Source organism: Leopardus geoffroyi, chromosome B2 (assembly GCF_018350155.1).
Source record: "Leopardus geoffroyi isolate Oge1 chromosome B2, O.geoffroyi_Oge1_pat1.0, whole genome shotgun sequence".
NCBI lineage: Eukaryota > Metazoa > Chordata > Mammalia > Carnivora > Felidae > Leopardus > Leopardus geoffroyi.
In genome coordinates this window covers 43024286-43045067 of record NC_059332.1, presented here as the reverse complement: position 1 = coordinate 43045067, position 20782 = coordinate 43024286, and the positions used below count along the sequence as shown (strand labels likewise).

Here is a 20782-nt window from a genome sequence, read left to right as displayed (position 1 = left end):
AACATGCAAAATACCTGCTTACTTGTAACGAGCCGGCGCCATTTTTGCTTATAAAATGGTGAAGACTAAGGTATCATTGGGTACAAATTAACTGTTGGTGGAAGTGAAGTTTGATAGAAACCAGAAACTATTGGGGCGCCTGGGTGGCTCAGTCGGTTGGGCATCCGACTTCGGCTCAGGTCACGATCTCACGGTCCGTGAGTTCGAGCCCCGCGTCAGGCTCTGGGCTGATGGCTCAGAGCCTGGAGCCTGCTTCTGATTCTGTGTCTCCCTCTCTCTCTGCCCCTCCCCCGTTCATGCTCTGTCTCTCTCTGTCCTAAAAATAAATAAATGTTAAAAAAAAAAATTTTTTTTAAAAAGAAACCAGAAACTATTTAAAAATACCAATTGGAAATAATTCATATACTTCAGCCCAGTAAACACATATTTAGTAGTTGCTGTTTAAAATATAATCAGACATTTTGAACATATGCACATTCTTATGCACAAGGCCGTTCATCACAATGTCATTTATAATAGTGGTAATGGAAATGGGAAGGAGAACCCTATTTGCCCAATGGTCAGCGAATGTGTATATTTCCTCACACCTAGAAATTAAGACTGGAAGGATATATACCAGCGTGCTAACAGTGGCTGTCATAATCAAGCATTGAGATTATAGGTAAATTGAGTATGTAAGTTTATGCCATTTTGATTTTACATATTTATCACTTGTGTTCCTCTTAATCCTCAACTGATGTCCTTTACTCTACAGTTTACCTTTTCTTTTTTTTTTTTTTTTTCCCATCAGAAGAATTTAGTTTATACGTGGTGCTGCAGGATAGGCTTTGTGAGCAAATGAAGTAGCCTCGTATTACATAATTGAGGAATAGGAACGTATACCATACACAGTGTGACACAGACTATATTCAGAACTGTAATAATGATCTAAGAAGTTTAAAATAGTTAACGTTTTTCATGATTGCAATGAACAAAAAGCCCATTTCAAATTGAAATAAACAATTATTAAACAATTAGGGAAGTGGTTCAGGTAAACAACCACAGGTAGATTTGGCCTCAAGCAAGGTTTGATATCGAGGTTCACAATATGTCACTGGATTTGTAGCTCCATTTTCCATGGCCCCAGGCCATGATAGGATGCTTCTGTCCAAGATTGACCCTGAAAATGCTTATGTCACAAGATCTTCTGAAACCCCTACCATCCACAGTAGCTAGTAGGATGACCTACTCTGATTGGCTTAGCCTAAGTCATAAGCTCTATCCCTAAAGCTGAAGGTGCATCCAGCCCCTCACAAAGGCATGGATTGCTGGAGCTATAGGAAGAGGGAATGAGTGCTGGAAAGGTAGCTTCAAAGGTCTATAAGGGTAGAGGATCTGTACATTATTACAGTAAGAATTGACCAAGTGATGTATTACAACCTTGACTCTGCCTGGATCTGTAGGAAGTTTTCCTTGAGAGATAGCATGGAAAATGAGTAGAAGTCATTTTCTTTGGATTCAAGCAACTCATCCATCCTTCCTTCCACTCTTCAACTCATTCAGCATTTATTCATTGAGGCTCTTTTGTAAGTCACTATCCTACCCTCTGAGGTCGTGACTGCACAAAAGACAAAATATAGTTTCTGTATTCACAGTACTGTAGTTAATAACTGGCAAATAAGATTTGTACCCTCTTAAGGGGAATACAAGCTCAGTAAATGGTTCTTAATTCTGTTTGGTCTTGAATTTTGAACCTTCTTGGTGGATCATTGGTTGTATGATGGAGCCCTGTATTTTCTGTTCCTCTTGCTATTTGATTTGAAATTTAGTTTTTTTCTGAGGTAAAGCACATTACTTCTTAAGAAATCTTTATGACTAGCCTCAGACAGGAACATAGAATTAGCTTCAGAATTTGCTAAAGAGGGCACAAAATAATAGAACTAGGGTACATTTTATAACATGAAAAGATAGTATGTCAGGGTGAGACTCTGACAGAGATTCATCAGGAGAACACATTAGTATGCCCATTTATTCTTTTGAAGGGAATCTTGGATAACATAATTGAAAAATACAAAATCATTCTTCAGGGAATATTAATAGAAACTCCTCCAAAAAAACCTTTGGTGATTCCAGCTACACGGTGCGTAATTAATGTAATTTAGTGTATGTTTTTTTCTGGCCTAGAAACTACAGAACAGGGAGTATTACATGACTTTAGGAGAACCCAAAGGTAGGTATAATGTGTTGCTCTGAAATTTATTTCCATTCGTGACTTTATAGACTCTCTCAAATTATTTTGTATCCACAGCTAGAGCTATCTTCTAGTTACATGATGGTAGATAATGTGTATATTCATTGCCATAAAAGCTTGTCTGACCTCCAGAAAGGAATCTTCCGGAGAAGAGATTTTTCAGTTAATGACATGAAAAGTTACAGATTTTATAAAAATAGAACATTCCCTCGCTTACCTAGGTTTATCATTCTATGGCTTAATATATCACATTTGACAGATTGTTCTTAAGGGATTCTTTTAGGTTTCTCTTAACCATCTGTGAACTATGGGCTCTAACTGAGGGTAGAGTCAGACTTCTGCTTTGATTAGAGTGCTCCATATACTGGGTGTGAAACTAGAAATGGGTGGGTTTTGTTGGGTTTTTTTAATTGCTCTCTATTTTTATAGGGTGCTTAATCGCTTGGGTTATGCTTTACTATAGAAAAAAATTTAGAGCAAGATTAGCCAAATGACTACCATCTTTATGATATAAATTTTAGTACTGCTCCCATTTTGTCTTCCACCCTCAGACCTATTTTTTACTATTCCTCTCTGGGTGAAATTTAAAAGATTTCTTCTTGTTACCCTTTCCCTAGACTATTGGGAAGCTAAATACATGGTGACAGCATTGAAACAGTGCTCATAGTAACCATGCTTTTCCAAATCCAAATCAAGATTTAGCATTTGTTGCCCATAAGTATCTTTTCTTATGTGGATAGAATATTTTATTTATTTGGGGGGGGGGGGAGGGGATAAACTTTATTTTTTCAGATTTATTTAAATTCAAGTTAGTTAACATATAGTGTAGTCTTGGTTTCAGGAGTAGAACCCAGTAATTCATCACTTACATACAACACCCAGTGCTCATCCCAACAAGTGCCCTCCTTAGTGCCCATCACCCATTTAGCCCATCTCCCCACTCACCTCCCCTCCAGCAGCCCTCAGTTTTTCTCTGTATTTAGGAGTCTCTTATGGTTTGCCTCCCTCTCTGGTTTTATCTTATTTTTCCTTCCCTTCCCCTGTGTTCATCTGTTGTGCTTCTTAAATTCCATATATAATGGAAATCTATATTTGTTTTTTTCTCTAACTTATTTTGTTAGCATAATACGCTCTAGTTCCATCCAAGTCGTTGCACACAGCAAGATTTCATTGTTTTTGATCACCAAGTAATTTTCTATTGTATATAAATATTCCACATCAGTTCTGTGGACATTTGGGTTCTTTCCACAATTTGGCTGTTATTGATAGCACTGCTATAAACACTAGAGTGCATGTGCCCCTTTGAATCAGCATTTTTGAATCCTTAGGATAAATAACTAGCAGTGCAATTGCTGGGTCATAGGGTAGTTTTGTTTTTAATTTTTTGAGGAACCTTCGTATTCACTGGACTCCAGAGTGGCTGCATCAGTTTGCATTCCCACCAACAGTGCTAAAGGGTTCCCCTTTCCTCCACATCCTCACCCACATCTGTTGTTTCCTGAGTTGTTAAGTTTAGCCATTCTGACAGGTGTGAGGTGGTATCTCATTGTGGTTTTGATTTGTATTTCCCTGACGATAAATGATGTTGAGCATCTTTTCATGTGTCTGTTAGCCATCTGGATGTCTTCTCTGGAAAAATATCTATTCATGTCTTTTGGCCATTTCTTCACTGGACTCTTGTTTTTTGGGTATTGAGTTTGGTAAGTTCTTTATAGACTTTGGATGCTAACCCTTTATCCAATATGTCATTTGCAAATATTTTCTCCTATTCCGTCAGCTGCCTTTTAGTTTTGTTGGTTGTTTCCCTTGCTGTGCAGAAGCTTTTTATCTTGATGAAGTCCCGATAGTTTATTTTTGCTTTTGTTTCCCTTGCCTCCGAGACATTTCTAGTAAGAAGTTGCTGCGGCCAAGGTCAAAGAGGGTGCTGCCTGTTTTCTCCTGTAGGATTTTGATGGTTATAGAATATTTGAAATCAGAACTTGGTAGTAAAATGTAAGAACAATGATTACCATTCACTTCTACCTTCCCCACATCAAGCAAGTTTCAATTTTAGTAAAACAGAGAACCATTTTTGAGGATAAAGATACACACCAATGCTGCAAACTAAACATTTGTGTCTACCAGTGGTAATGCATGTGTGTAGGTCTCGTTGCTGTGTTTAGTCTCGCATAAATGGATATTTGACTAACACATCTGATTATACTGTTCAATTAGGTTTTTATGGAATCAATCAATATTTTCTTTCCCAAATAATTTCAGTTTGTTCTTTTTAAAATGATATCCTTCTCTTTCAAAAGATCCATTGCAAGGGTTTTCTTAGAGATCAGTCCACCGACTTGTTTATAAAACACCTTGGCAGAGAAGAGTTTTAAAATATCACCGAATTTAAGAACACCACAGGATTTACCACTAATTTACATTTAATGTTTATAGTTCTCAAATTGTGGTTGTTGTAATAACCAAAATATTTTTGCCCTGAATATTTTGTGGATTATATTTCCCTATTCTTTCTCCTTCACCCACATTCCCCACAGTAGGTGGGCAGATTGTTGTTACATAGTCTGGCTTTTATTTATCTGTATTGGTTTAATCTCTACAAGTTAGTCATTCTAAATATGAAAATAAATGTACTCTGTGGCAAGATTTTTGTCTTTTTAATCCTGTAGTTTGTTTAGTGGAATTAACAGCTCATTGCCTGTTTGGTATAGGTAATTTCCCGCTATTCCTGTGTTGCATCCGTGCTAAGGAGCTGCCTTTACTTCGGTTCTTAATGTTGCCACCACTTTATGACATCATGCCAATCGAGCTGTTTAATCAAGACTTTTTCCTAGATCATTGCATTCCTCATTGAGAAATAAGAATTCTAGATGAAGCTATAAATATTTAGTGATCAGTGCAATCCATTGTATTTGTATGTCTGTCAAGAACTATCCTTTCCATAAAGCAGTGGTCCAAAAGGCAATTCACATCTTGCCAGCCTTCTCCTTTTCATGACTCTCCATTTTCTGCAGAAGAGTCTCAACTTCTTAGCATGATAGTAATACATTGTTTTATAATCTGGCCTCAGATAGCCTTTTCATGTTCGTCTCTCACCATTCCTGATCCTCCTCTTTTTTAATATTCTTTCCCAAATCATGCATGTGCACACACAAAACATACACACACACACACACACACACACACACACACACACACATGCTCACATGCACACACACACACACACACACACAATGCTTAACGAACCCCTTTGGATTTGTAGTTCTCTAAATGGGTGTCTACTTTTCTTCCCTTTGCTGAGCCTTCTCGATCTGCAACATCTATGTTCAGATATTTCAGTAGGTGATAGATTATAACTCATTGTATTTACTTAATTTAACTTACTAAATAAAGTCCTTGAGAGCGTGGACTTACTTTAAACGTTATAAACTTCCAATAAATATTTTCCAAATAAGGTAACTAAAAATGGGCATAATTTTGTAGCTAATATATGTATTATTAATATATCCTTTGGATGATTTGAATATTTTTTTGTTTTATTTAAAGCATGCAGTTTTGGGGCGGCTGGGTGGCTCAGTTGGTTACGTGTCTGACTTCAGCTCGGTCATGATCTCGCAGTTTGTGGGTTCAAGCCCCGCATTGGGCTTTGTGCTGACAGCTCAGAGGCTGAAGCCTGCTTCGGATTCTGTCTCTCTCAATCTCTCTCTCTCTCTCTCTCTCTCTGCTCCTCCTCTCTCTCTCTCTCTCTCTCTGCTCCTCCCCCACTTGCTTGCTTTCTCTCTTTCTCTCGCTGTCTCTCTCAAAAATAAATAAAACCTTAAAAAATTTTAAAGAATGTAGTTTCCAGGTATATAAAACCAGTCATTTTTGACTCACATAGGATTCAAACAGGATATCATAATTAGTTATGTACCTCTATGAACTTTTCATATCAGGAGTTCTCCAACAAATCTCTTTTAGGTGCTTTCCAGTTATTAATGGATTTCATTGGTCAGATAACTTTCTGTTCAAATTATAATAGTGGCTTTTCCAGTTTTAGCTATAGAAGTTCTTCTAACCATACTGCTTTGGCATTGATCTCTGCTGTGTCCCAAATTTGTCTACAAGCTGACACTGAGGATCAATTCCAGTTCAATCAGTTGATTTTGTTTCAAAAGGACCAACACCATCTGTGACTATTGGTCCATTCCACCTAGTGGCCAAGTCAGAACATTTGACAATAAATGTTCCATACCTCTTCTCGTGTATTTGCTGCAGTTGTAAGATTTTATGATTTAGCATCTTTACATAATAACATACTTACTTCTCTGATCCATGAAATACCTCTTCTGGATAATTCTTTTAGTTATTGGCTGATTTGTACTTAGAAGGTAGTTTGAATTTTCAGGTGCCTTAAGTTACTGTTGAATTTTTTGTGGCATGAAAATTTTGCATCTCCACTCATATGTACTTCACACAACAGGAAAGTGTTGTTTCACTTAGTTCTTCTAACACTAAGGAACAGGTTACCAATAAATCACCATATTCACAAAAATTACTTTTGAGTTTAACCTGCCTCATGTATGGTATTTATAAACTATGGGGTTATTGAATTAATAATTTATTAATAATAACCATCACTACTGTGGCTCTTATACTCAGTTACAAAGGGTAATATTTAGCCATATACCCACAGTTAATATGGCCATGTAATAAACTGTTTTAAGCATGATTTTTAAAGTAACCAAGTAATAAGTATTAGCAATTTTGGGCATTTTAAAGTATTTATTAAATGTTACTTTTAAAAGTCCCTGAAGAAAGGGCATCGAGGTTTTGTAGTTGTTCGGCACCTCAGACAGAAGAGTCATTGATAATGGGTTTCTTGACCTGTTCTCAAGTATGGAAAAGCTGTAAGTACAAAAGTGAACACTTTTGGGAAAACACACTATAGAAAAATCTAAAATCACTGGCGTAATTGTTCTTATTTTGAAAAAAGTACCTTATTATATAAAAGCTCTTAAATAACTTAAGAGCTTTTAAATAATTCAAAATTAGACTCTTTTTTACCAAAATTCGGTACGTCCACAGCTATCTCCAAAAAATACTATTGTATTCCTTTGCTGTATCTGTGGAAGTTACCCGAGGGAGGGGGAGACTGGAGCGGGTGAGGAAGATGGGGAGGGAGGAAGAGAGAAATAGATGAAGGAAAAGGGGAAAAAAAGAAGAGAAAAATGCAATCTTTTTTCCTAGGTAGTAGCTCTGTGTGGAGTTCCTCTTACCCATCTGGGTTTAGTGGGGAGGACATTTGAGGCTCGGAAGGCTTGTTCCTTGTCATCCTACAACGAGTTTTTCATCAATAGAAAAAAATAAGATAGCCTAATAAGGCAATTATTACTGTCTGTGAAAGCAGAAATGCCTTCAGTAAAATTTGGGGGGAATGTTCTTCATTATCTTAAGCAGTTCTTACTGATGATCCATTATATGGTTTTGAAGTAGAAATTGTAGTACATTATTTGTATAATTAAATATTGCTTAAACCTTTCCTGTGAATCGTAAAAACTCATGGTGAAGGTTTTTTAATATATTATAACCAAGGGGTGGTGAGTTATCTTGGTTGCCTGGATATTATTTCTTTGGGATATCAGTCATGTCAAACTCATAAATTCTTCTAAAAAATTCTTCTCATGGTATTCTTTTAAATCATTCCAGTTACTTGTGTGGGACTTGGGTGCTTACAAATGACTGTAGGCCAGTTGATTATATTGGGGAGTTACTGAAAGAACTATGGATCCTCTGTGGCAAGAGACAGCTGTGAGAAAATTTATAAATCATTTGTAATGCATTTTAATGTTGAATCTCGTCTCCACCCTTCCCTTGCTTCCACCCCCACACCCCCCGCCCAAGGAAAAAACAAACCAAAGCTAGGGGGAAAAATCGTATTTCATTTCAGCTAGAAAAATGTATCTTGTTTAAGTTGTACCAAGAGTTTTTCAGTGTTTACTTGGTTGTGGAGAAGTTCACTATCTCATATATCAGTGGAAACATAAGATGATACAGCTTTCGGGAGAAAAGTGTGACTCTATCTGTCAGACACATGAAAAGAAAAAACAAACCTGTATGTCCTTTGATCCAGAAATTGCATTTCTAGGTACAATGCTGAAGAAATAATTGAACAAAAGCTTTATTTAAAACTCAAATGTGTTCATTGCTATTTTTAACAGAAAAAATTTTGACCATGGAAATATTAAATTTGTAATGTTTCTTAGCATAGCTTTTGATATACTCCATAGGGTTTAAAAAATGTCTATTACGTCTATTATTTAAATACTATTTTGTAAATATATTAATATTAATATTTATTAATTAATACATTATATCATGTATTGATATGTAACTATTAATATTCAATATACTTTTGAGTTGCTTTTTAGCCTAATTTATATAGGAGAATATTTAAAATAAATAGATATATGTCCCAAGTGGCTGAATATTTTGTTTGTGACCCTATTAGGTGTTTTAGTTACTTTATTGCATAGCAGTCACAAATATTTAGAGATATTATTTTAGCCTTGGGAATTTGTTAGAATTTACTTGGTGTTTTAGTACGTGGTGACCTTTTGTAACTGGTCCATGGACAGCACAGGGAGACACTTGTGTGTCTATTACATCATCATTATTAATAGTATTCACTTCCTTTTTATCATTAGTCTACAAACTCTTTTTGATCACAGAACCTTCATCAGTAAAAATTTGAGACTTGGTTAGATATATTAGTAGATTGTTTTAACACTAGGATTTTATTCACACTTAGAGCTCGCACTTACACCTGCCCTAGCAAAAGCCCAATCCTGGTTAAATCCAATTCTTTGCTTATTTTATAGCTACATATTATGCCTGTTCCCCAGCAGCAGAACATGACTAAAGGAAAACACAATCAAGCTAACTATTATCGCTTCAAATTGCCAACTAAGAACCTCAAATTGGCCTCAGTGCTACCTGGCAATTTTAGAGAACCCATAGTGCATCCATTCTGCCACTGACCTTAATAACTGTTTAAACTGCTGTTGCAGAAGACCTCTAGCACCCCTGTTGTCCTTGCTCAGCTGGTAAACCCACTTCCTGTCTCCCTGCAAAAAGGGGAGCAGTGAGAGGAGTGCTTCCGCAAGTCCTACCACAACCCGATACGCTTCATTCATTTCTATCCAACAGCAAAGTGCTGTGATTTTCCCTGCCTCAACACAGACAGAAACCCTTCCAGCTACTTTTTTGTCCTCCTTTACTGTAGGACTTCTCAAAAGAGATTGCATTTGTTCTCCTCCCATTCTCTCTAGAACCCACTTGAATCACATTTTCATCCCCACCATCCTATGTAAATGGCTCTTGTTAAGGTCACAATAGCCTCCACTGTTGCCAGATACATTGATCAGTCGTCCATCTTTCTCCAGATGTTCGCTGTCAGTGGCTCTCAACCGGGCAAACGCATTGCCTCTCGCAGACTTTGTCGCGTACTGTTCCCTAGCCCTCTCCTCTCCCTCAGAACTCTGCTCACATCTGACATCACCAGAGAGACCCACCCCAACCTTGCAACAGAGAGATGCTGCAGACTGAATTGTGTCCCCTCATAAAAACGTATGTGGAAACCCTCTAATGTGACACTATTTGGAAATGGGGCCTTTGGGAGATAATCAGGTGTGGTGAGGTCACAGGCAAGGCCTTCGTAATAGGACTAGTGCACTTGTAAGAAAAGGAACAGACGCCAGAAAACTGTCTGCCACGTGAGGACACTGTGAGAAGGCAGCTGTCTGCAGGCCAGGAAGAGAGTCTGCACCAGAACCTGACCGTGCTAACATCTTGATCTAGGACTTACAGCCTCCAGAACTATGAGAAGTAAATTTCTATTGTTTAAGCCACCAAATGTGTGGCATTTTGTTATGGCAGCCTGAGCAGACGAAGACAAGAAGAATCCCTCTCCCATCCCATCCTTCTCTGTCCACTTCCCCTACTATATTTTGTTCATAGCAGTTATCAGTCTCTTTTATATGTTTATTATTTGTCTTCCCTCCCCCCCCCCCCGACTAGAATGTAAGCTCCAGGAGGTCAAAGAACATTGTCTTTTTTTTTTTCACTGCAGTGCCCACAATAGTGTAGAGCCATAGTAGGTGCTCTATAAATATAGCGATATTAACAAAAAAGTTAATAATAATGAAAATATTTCCAAACCTCTGTAAATCATAGAGGTTTCATCATTTGGAAAACCTTTCTATTTTTACCGCTTTTGCCTTTAGAGGGATACATAAGTTGTGGTTTTTCACTTTAAATATCTGCTAGCATCCAGTGGCCACGAGAAAAGTTCAGCAGATTTATAACTCGTAGACTCTAAAGGGAAAAAAGCATTAATTTGTCTTCAAGTTCTTTAACTTTCAACTTCCTCTGCTCAGAGGTAGCCTGCGAGACTTTGGGTGATGCAAAAGATCTCTATGTTCATTTTGCATCTCAATTCAAAATGTTGCGTAGAATCTGCTGTTGGTAGTCTTTTTTTTTTTTTTTTTAACTGGCACAGTGAAGATGTCCTCCTGTACCAAGTGAGGTGACACCAACCACACCATCCTTGCCCTGAACAGACCCTGCTCGCGACTGCACTACAATCAGCCCGTCCGTGTTTTATTCACCACATGTAACTCTGGGGCATATGGGCCGATTTAAGGTAGCAGTGTCAGTCCATGTAAAACGTGTTCTGTTTTCTTTAATTAAAAATAAGTCTAAATAGGTGTTCCAGGATTTCTTTCACATCCCAAATGGTCATTTGGGCCACCCCCCCTCCCCCGTTTGTTTTCTCTCTTTAATCAATTAGAAACCCAGAGGCATATTAAAAGTAAGCTGTTCTGGGCAGGGGCCTGGGTGGCTCAGTCGGTTAAGCGTCCGACTTCAGCTCGGGTCATGATCTCACGGTCCGTGAGTTCGAGCCCCGCGTTGGGCTCTGGGCTGACGGCTCAGAGCCTGGAGCCTGCTTCCGATTCTGTGTCTCCCTCTCTCTCTGGCCCCTCGCCCGTTCATGCTCTGTCTCTCTCTGTCCCAAAAATAAATAAACGTTGAAAAAAAAAAAAATTAAAAAAAAAAATAAATAAATAAATAAACGTTAAAAAAAAATTTTTTTTTTTTAAAAAGTAAGCTGTTCACTGCTGGGATGTTTCTGTAAATACTTCCTTCAGTTTCTAGCCATTTTTGCTGTATGTAAACCAGTTCTCCCAAATTAGGAGGCAGAAATTTAAGCCTTTTTCTTCATTGTTGCTGGACCCTTCATCAGTAGAAACTGGCTCCCCTGTTTTGATTCATACCTATGCTTGTTCTAACTTTGTTTATCTTTCCTTTCAGTCTTCTTGATCCAGTTGGTTTGGATGCAACTGTTATTAACAGTATATATAATGGGATTTTGAGTTTTGCCCCAAATCTTAAGATTTTTTTCTTTAATTTGTTTCAATTAATGAGATGACCCTATTTGCATTTATTGACATAGCCCATATGATTTTATCTTATTTTATGATTCTGTCTTTTATGCTTCCCTGCCCATTTTCTTTGTCTTTAATTTGTAATTTCAGAGCCTACCATCATTTAAAGCCTTCAGTGGCTATTTTTAAATTCTAAGGAAACTTCAACCTATGTGTCTCAATTTATCAACGTTCCAAATAAATTAGTATTTTTTCATTTGATAAATACGCTTTGCTTACCCACTAGGTGCTTGCTACTGTACTTTATCTGGGGGTATGGTATGAGATTCATAATATAGTTATTTCCTTGACAGGATGTTTGATACACCAGAGAAATAGACATAATAGTAATGATAGCAGAGTCCTGTATAGGACTTACTACATGTCAGACACTGTTCTAAAACCTAACGTACATATGATCTCATGTCACAGGCTACCCATGGAGTAGGTTCTATTATCCACCCCCCACCCCCGGCCTTTGCAGACAGAGGACCTCGAAGCATGGAGATTATGCCTAGCCTAGGATCACAGTTTAAAAAATGTAAGTTCTAGGAAGGAAAATGGGGGTGTGGACTATCTGGAAAAGCAAAGTAGGAGAGAAGTAGTGATGTTTATCTGGAAAAAAACAAAAAAACCCTTGCGTTTGATTGTATACAGTTACTAGCCTCCCTGATGTCAAGGCTGATAAAGATGCTTTGCTTTATTTTTGCTTCTCGGGTAATTGCTGAGCAGAATCACACATTAGAAAAGATACTGGATTTCTCATACTTGTTTCTCAAACGTGAATCATTGTTATCTTAAATCCACAATTTTCAAAACCATAGTCGATAAAACTGTGTCTTCTTTCAAAACTTTTAAAAACACATGAAGGGCCAAGGACACTCAGTTATTACATATTGATGTGAATCAGATTTCTTACATCTTAATCATTAGCTGAAAGGGACTTTCTGTAAACAATTTTGGTTTCCAAGGAGTAAAGTAGTTTTGAACCTTAGAGAAATTTGAAGAGTAGAGAACATTAAGTGATATGCTCTATTATCGTATGCTCGTGGGAAAGAAAATGCAAGAGAGAGATTCTAGGAAGTTGAGATTTCAGAAATAATGTGAGAACCTATCAAACACCAACTTTGGGTTTTCAGAATTTTGGTGCATATGGGAAGGGGCAAAATTCTTTAATTTGCCCCTTTGGAGCCTTCCATAAACTGAGTATAATCCAGGTGCATATGGGTTAAAGAGCTTTTTTAGATTACATGAGACATTAGCCACCATTTAAGATAGTATTTCTATGAGAAGATGTATTTTTAATTTAAAACAAACTTTTTTTTTTTTTAATTTTTTTTTTCAACGTTTTATTTATTTTTGGGACAGAGAGAGAGACAGAGCATGAACGGGGGAGGGGCAGAGAGAGAGGGAGACACAGAATCGGAAACAGGCTCCAGGCTCTGAGCCATCAGCCCAGAGCCCGACGCGGGGCTCGAACTCACGGACCGCGAGATCGTGACCTGGCTGAAGTCGGACGCTTAACCGACTGCGCCACCCAGGCGCCCCTAAGATAGTATTTCTATGAGAAGATGTGTTTTTAATTTAAAACAAACTTTTAAGATCTATTTATGAGTTGGGAGTTTTCTATAATTTAGTTTTAAACGTGAATCTTTACATGTTCACAAATTTTCAACGACCCAAAACTGCTTGTCATCTGTAGAAATTCTTTTATCAATTTATTTTCTCTGGAAATGGAAAACTACTGATTTCAGGAACCAAGACTGAGTAAAAATTCGGTACCTCCGCCTGCTTTTTTATAAGGTTATTTAGGAAGGTATTTTCTCTTGATTAAAGGACTTGATGATTGTATTTAGGCCTTCATATAATTTATGTGCAAACTACCGGCAATGTCCTAATGGTCAATTAATGATACAGATAATCTATTTGAATAAGAGAAGTGTTGGCTGCATATAGGAAAGAGGTCTTTGTTTTCAGGATAATGAAGCAAAGTTGTCACGGGAGTTACACTTCCACAGGAGTCACCACTGTTCTTTCTGTGATTGTACACACTCCGTATAAAGATGATGGATTCATATAAAGACTAGGGATGACAAATAAGCTAAATTTATAAAACATTGATTCAAATTTGTTTGCCATGTTGTTTAGAAAACTCGTTAACCCTACAAATAGACACATTTCTCATGTTGTAAGGATGTGCATCTTCTAAGCAACCTAAGGATAGAAATACAGCTGGGCCTCAGGAACTACGGCTCAGACACCAATAAAATCAGTTTTTTCTTTCTCTTTCTGATCTCTGCTTCCCTTAATACGTGGGCTTAATTTTTCTCTCCCTGTTGAACTGTCTTTGTATTGGTAGCTAACATGCTGCCAGAGCAGGTGCTGGCAAGTGAGTTTCTTCACCTAAAAAGAAAGAGACCCAGGTCTCTGGATTACCAGTTTCAAATCTCTGGAATTGGGCCCTGATCGACCCAGCTTGTGCTGGGTGTCCAGGCGTAGACCTGGCAGTGTGGCTGGAGGGCAGGAACACGCTGCATCACTCTAAAGAGGAGGCTGGCAGGGTAGCCTGGCAGCGATGGGGCAGCGAGAGCAGGTAGACAGTGCCTGAACCGCTTACTGCCCCGGCCCATTCATCCATTCATTCGCTCATCGTTCCTAGCATGCCCACAAATATGCTGGAGTTGATCTTGAGACCATCGGTATTTTCCTTCAAAAATTATTTTCATAATCTAAATCTAGTTTCTTTTTAAAAGCTGCAGGGGCTGTTACACAGTTATCTGAGACTTAAAGGAAAATGGCTCATGAGAGAGTGAATCCAGAAATCCCACTAACGTTCACAGAATGACAAAGAGAGAAAGTAAAATGTGCTTCAGTCAAGCTTTTCCTCTCAAAAAATATCCTTGCTAAAACTGTAAAACATTTCAACAAAAACATGTCTTCAAATATGTTATTTCAAAAACTGCATTACTTAAGCAAATATTTAAATACTATATTAGTTTCTCTGCAGACTTGACTTGAATTTAATTCTACCAGTCTGCCAAATATGTCGAAACTCCAAATCCATTTTCATTTGCCAGGTTAAATGTTTATTTTGTTTTCCCACATAATATGCTCTTTAAAGTGTCACAAGCATACCGAATCTGATTTCTTTTTAAGAGGGACTTAGTAGGGTTTTTTTTTTAATCTTTTCTGTTAATGGCACAGGATATGCCTCTCTTAAGGAATATGCAAAGGTATGCTTACCTTCCTACCTACTGAAGGTAACCCCTGCCTTTGTTGTTGGAAAAATAGAAATTAACTCACTTGAAGGAAGTTAAAAATATGTCTCCTAAATTTACCTATGTTTTTGAAGCCTCACTGTCATTTCCTCATAATCAGAATACCGAAGACTTTTCTTGTACTGGAGAATGTCTAGTTTTTTTATAATATTTTTTAACGTTTTTATTTATTTTTGAGACAGAGAGAGATAGAGCATGAACAGGGGAGGGGCAGAGAGAGAGGGAGACACAGAATCGGAAGCAGGCTCCAGGCTCTGAGCCATCAGCCCAGAGCCCGACGCGGGGCTCGAACTCACGGACCGCGAGATCGTGACCTGAGCTGAAGTCGGACGCCCAACCGACTGAGCCACCCAGGCGCCCCGAGAATGTCTAGTTTTACTAGTGACTCTGTGTAGACTAGTACAGTGGAAAGGTATTGGGCTATGGTGACTTACAAGTAACTAACATTATTTGATGATAAGATTTCCCTTTTCTTCTGCTCATCGATGTTTATCTGACCCAGACAATCATTTGAACATTTGCTCATATTTTTGAATATTAAAGCCTCTTAGATATTCTTTTCTAGAAAAAAAAAACTGTTTGCTAATAGCTTTCAGCATATTTCTTACTTATTTTTAAAAGACAGATATTCAGCTTCAGCTTCCATATGAATTGCACAGCTGTTTGTACTTTTTGCAGAGTTCATTCGTATATCTTGTTAGGTTTCTTGTATTAGACCTAATTCACTACAGAAAGGAGCATGTTGAGGGGGAGGTGTTTGAAGACCCAGTGATAGTGATCTTCCTACCCTTGAACTTCCCAGGGAAAAAAAAAAAGTACCTGGAATTCTTTTTTCTTTCTGCATCTATTATGAAAGTGCAGATTCTTACTTATCTCTTCTGTTCAGTTTCACATGGCCTCCTCATTTTCTAAATCCAGTGCCCTTCTGTGAGAGACATGGGAGTCATGGGTAAAGTCGATGCAGCGGGTTAAATGGCTGCATCACTGCTGAGGGTGAAATAGTTCACACACATTTTTACGGTTTTGAAATATCTGGCTGTTTTCCAGAAGTTAGGAACCCACTGGCTTCTCCCAATGGCATTTCTCCTAGATCAGAATCATTGCAAATAGACTGAGACTGATTTCCATCGTCCGGTCTCCTCAATCATTAGGACCCATGGCTCTGACATATTTCTACACATTTCAAGCCCTCCCTACGATACAGGATACACACAGAACCTCAGAACACCAGAGCTATATTCAAGAAGGGAGAACTCAGCCGCAGTCAGAGGAAGCAACCCAACCCAGAGATTCCCTTCCTGTGCTAGAGGCAAAACCAAGACCTAAAGTGCAGGTCTCCTGAGTCCAGGTCGGCATGCTCTTCACGAGGCACTCTAGTCTTCCTCTGATGATACAGAATGGCCCTCATGATCACGTAAGAACATTTCAGAGCTGTACATTAGGATGGAAACTCAGTTGTTCCTGTTCAGCACTGTTGATTTTTAATATAGAGAGATTGAGTTGAAATTGTATTAGCCCTATAACGTACCCTGTCCGTGTGTCGGATACATCTTGAATGCCATCTTACTTGCTTTTTGTTTGTATCTTTCTCACCAAGATAAAATGATGTATAAATGTAGAACCTCTTGAGACGCTTGCAGTATTTGCATTTTTTGCAATTTTAAGTTTTTCATCAAAAAGTGAAGAGGCGTTTTTCAGATATGACGGCCTGCCTCTTCATGAAAATTCACCCTGCCCTTACTTATATCCAGTGCTGAAGATACCCTCTGTTACTTTCAAGTTCATCGTACTTGCGATCACTTCAGCCCTCCCCACCCCAGTCTACTTTAATCATCTTTTCGTTCTTCGATGAAGTTTGAGATTGGTGGCTTTTCATCGGCTGTATCTAGGATTCCAGTAAAAGGTTAGTAGACAACAGATCAAAAGTAGTTCCCAGCCTGCCAGCCAGCTTTCAATGCAAAGTGCATAGACTAACATTGGCAAGGCAGTTAAGCGCCCACTGGAGTGAGTCATTTGCCAAGTCCGTCTTTATGGCACTCACCTTCACTGATGGTTGTGCTGACCCTAACATATGAAGGGATTAAATGCAACTAAACCAGTTTCTTCCTAGAGCACCTCAGTCATTTTGGAGTTGGCTTAATATTCTTGGCTATTGGTTTGACTTACCTCCTGGAAGCGCTCCATGAAGTTAAAAAATGTGTAAAATGCATTTTTTAAAAAATGTTGGCGAGTGATGTGATGGGAGAGAATCCTTACTCTTAAGCCTCAGCTCTTACGAGCAGTAAAAATCAGGTCTGGAAATCAATATGATGGATCACATAAATGTAATATCATATACCAACATGATAGAGACAGCTCCTTACCACCCAATATCCTTTCTCTTCTTCCTTTGTAATAAAACTGATTTGTAGCTGGTCGTGTTGCCACACAGCCACAATAGCACGTTCCTCTTCTTAACTTGCAGCTGGATTTGATCGTATGACTGAGATACGGCCAGTAAAATGTAAACGGAAGTATTGTAACTACCGTGTTAGTTTTCTGAAAACAGAAGTGCATTCACTTTTTTTCCTACCTTCCTACATTTGACCACTTTATGCAGAGGTAATATCTGGAGCTTTAGAAGCCATTCTGACTCACGAAGACAAAGCCACAGTCTGCACATTGTTAGATGTCAACGATATCTCAATAAAAGGAATAGATAACTTTTAAAACTGGAAAGAAAAAAAAAACACAGCTTAGAAAAATGTCTGAGCAGAAGCTGGAGGAGACTGAGGCCCTGGTGACTTCAACCAGTAATTATATCAAGCCTGAACTACTCCTCTCCAGAATTCATTTACGTGAAGAAAAATACGCTTTTATCTTGCTTAAAGTAAATATAATTTGGGATCAAATTGCATTCAGCTAAAAATATTTAAACTAGTAAAACTTGTGACTGAGACCCCAGGTTGATAAAATTGAGAATAAACTTCTAGAAAGTAATTAGTGTCTTAGGATAGGCCTGGTCTAAAATGGTTTTCCTTAGAAGTTGGAAATGGGGGGCGCCTGGGTGGCGCAGTCGGTTAAACGTCCGACTTCAGCCAGGTCACCATCTCGCGGTCCGTGAGTTCGAGCCCCGCATCGGGCTCTGTGCTGACCGCTCAGAGCCTGGAGCCTTGTTTCCGATTCTGTGTCTCCCTCTCTCTCTGCCCCTCCCCTGTTCATGCTCTGTCTCTCTCTGTCCCAAAAATAAATAAACGTTGAGAAGTTGGAAATGGACACTATTTGACAGTTCTAGTCCATGTGGCAGTGACTGGACACTGTTTTGCCTGATGCTAGTAGAAATTCAGGTTCTCTCATACAGTGTCTGGGCTGTGCCAGTGAAGTGAACTCGTAAGTTGTGAAGCAGAATTTCTTTTTTTTTTTAATTTATTTTTATTTTTGTTAACGTGTATTTATTTTTGAGAGACAGCATGAGCGGGAGAGGGGCAGAGAAAGAGGGAGATACAGAATCCAAAGCAGGCTCCAGGCTCTGAGCTGTCAGCACAGAGCCCGACGCAGGGCTCGAACTTGCGAGCCACGAGATCATGACCTGGGCCGAAGTCGGACGCTCAACCGACTGAGCCACCCAGGCGCCCCATAAAATTTCTTTGTGCCTCATCATGAGAGCAGATAATTCTTAGCTGTCATGTAAACTCATCACTTTTGCTCTGGCAAGGAAGCTGTTAAAAAGGTGGCTTGTCTAAGCCCTCTAACACAGGCCCTCTGGTTGGGCTCTCACGGACCGTTCCAGAGCTCCACTATGGACAAAGCTAAGGCCTTTTACATAGGACGTTAATTTTTTCCTTCTTGTCAGTTATTTCTCGGGCAATTGACAAAATAAGTCTCTTATTTTATATTGAAGAAATACTGTGTCACGTGGCTATGATTGTCAAAGAACTATGATATTTACAGGATGAGTGTTAATGTCTTAATGTGTTCCAGTCTCAGTCTCCTATTATTTAAAGAGTTTCGTTTATCTAAACTTCCCAACATCAAAAGATTGAAGAAATCACTCAGCATTTATTAGTAGATTTCCTGTCTCTTAAAATAGGAAAAGAGATTTGATTTTAGCTTTTTGCTGTTGTTGTTGTTAATCAAAATATCCATCGTGGTACTTAAGAAATTAAAATGCTGTGCTATAGAAAATAAGTACCATCTGGGCTGTGTTTTTTTCTGCCCTCTAAAGAATACTACGCAAAGGAGGGCATGTAAAGTAGCCAGGCATGCTTCATTTAACTATACTTATGGGATACCTGACGTGGTGCAGTAGGAGTATCACTTAAAAGTTGTATATAAATCAAATTATAGTTTATTTCATCATATCGTAAATGTACCAGCAAAGCACCAGTATTAAAGAATTCTAAGAGGATGGATTTCGAGCTATGAAGAATTTTAATTTGTTATTTTAACAAGATCATATTTTCATTCATTTCAGTGTTGCCTATGTGATGTTTTTTTAATTCACCTACCTGTGGGCAGTCTGGTTATGAAACCTGTTTTTCCATGACCGTCAGGCTACTAGACTGCTCTGACCAGCTAATTAAACTCTGTTCTCCCCTCACCCTGCTCCACCCACGTGGAGCCTCCTTCTTTCTTAGTCTTTGAAAGATGATGATCTTCCCAGACAGATGAGATCATGCTTATGTCACAATAATGTTCTCCCTCTTAAAAGCTACAACCTAGCAACAGATGTGCATGTGTGCGCACACACACACATACACACACGCACACTACATTATACATATCCTTAAGTGTTAAGCCCAACTGTTTGTTCCCCTGGCGTCATTATCCTAATCAAGGGTGTCAGTCATCACAAAAGACGATCAAGTCTTTATTATAGGCTGACAAAAGTATTTTTATCTTTTACTAAACTGTTGGTATACCTGTCTTCTTTCGAATGTTCTCTTTAGACTGCATGGTATTATAAACAGAGCATTGGCTTTGGGCTCAGGCAGATCTAATTACAGTTCCATCCCTTACCTTGTGCAGGGTATCCTTGTTACCCTGGACAAATTACTAAATGTTTCCAAGTCTCAGACTGTTCAGCGGGACCTGCATCACAGAACTGTTGGAAAGGATTTGTGGTAGCAAATGTAATGGACCTAGCTCAGTGCCCAGCACTCACGAGTTGTAGCTATCTTGAACAAAATCTTCTCTATAAAAATGTACAATACAGCTAAATTCGTATAGACGGACATACAAATGGAATAGAGTTTAGGTACAACCTTACTTTCATAATGACTACAGTCAGAACCAGTGAAGGAATTTACAGCATATATGAACGATCAAGTTATCGGGCTATCTATCTAACACTAACTGCTCTCCTCCAGGAAAGTGACTCTGAAAATGGAGCATGTTTCTTAAGAAGTCACTGTGCAAAGTAATTCTGGAATACTTGTCCGCTTATTAATTTGTTCATGTTGGGATGCATTTCTAGATCTTGTCAAACTGCACATAGTTCAAGTTTTAGGGCTTTCAGTTCTGTAAAAACGAAACCCGTTTCTTACTAGAGCCACTAAAGAACATTTCAGGTAGAATATTCTAGATTATTGCACATTTTATAGGCATCTAGAATTGTAACATGTAGTAGTAATGTACAGTTGTACCCTTTGGGTAATTCTACTTGGGTAAAACTTGGGTAATCCTGTCTACAGTCAGAAAGAAAATGTCATAGGTAAGTAAGGAGTTTTGTTTTAGGAGTCAGTGATACAGTGAAAAGAACACTGGTTTGGAGGAGATATCTTAAATCGTTCTAGCAATATGTCCTGCCTTGATGAAAAGCCACAAAAACTCTC

At 38.5% G+C, this 20782-nt stretch overlaps 1 protein-coding gene and 1 long non-coding RNA gene across 3 annotated transcripts in view; one reads left to right on the top strand and one right to left on the bottom strand.

The window, feature by feature from the left end:
• SUPT3H (SPT3 homolog, SAGA and STAGA complex component) overlaps nt 1-20782 on the top strand; it is a 539392-nt gene that overhangs the window by 400470 nt on the left and 118140 nt on the right. The window lies entirely within an intron of this gene.
• On the bottom strand, nt 6977-19864 carry LOC123608454. Its single transcript, XR_006717240.1, has 3 exons — nt 19457-19864; nt 17542-17680; nt 6977-7114 (listed from the first exon to the last, which is right to left on the bottom strand). It is a non-coding gene; the product is annotated as an uncharacterized LOC123608454 (long non-coding RNA).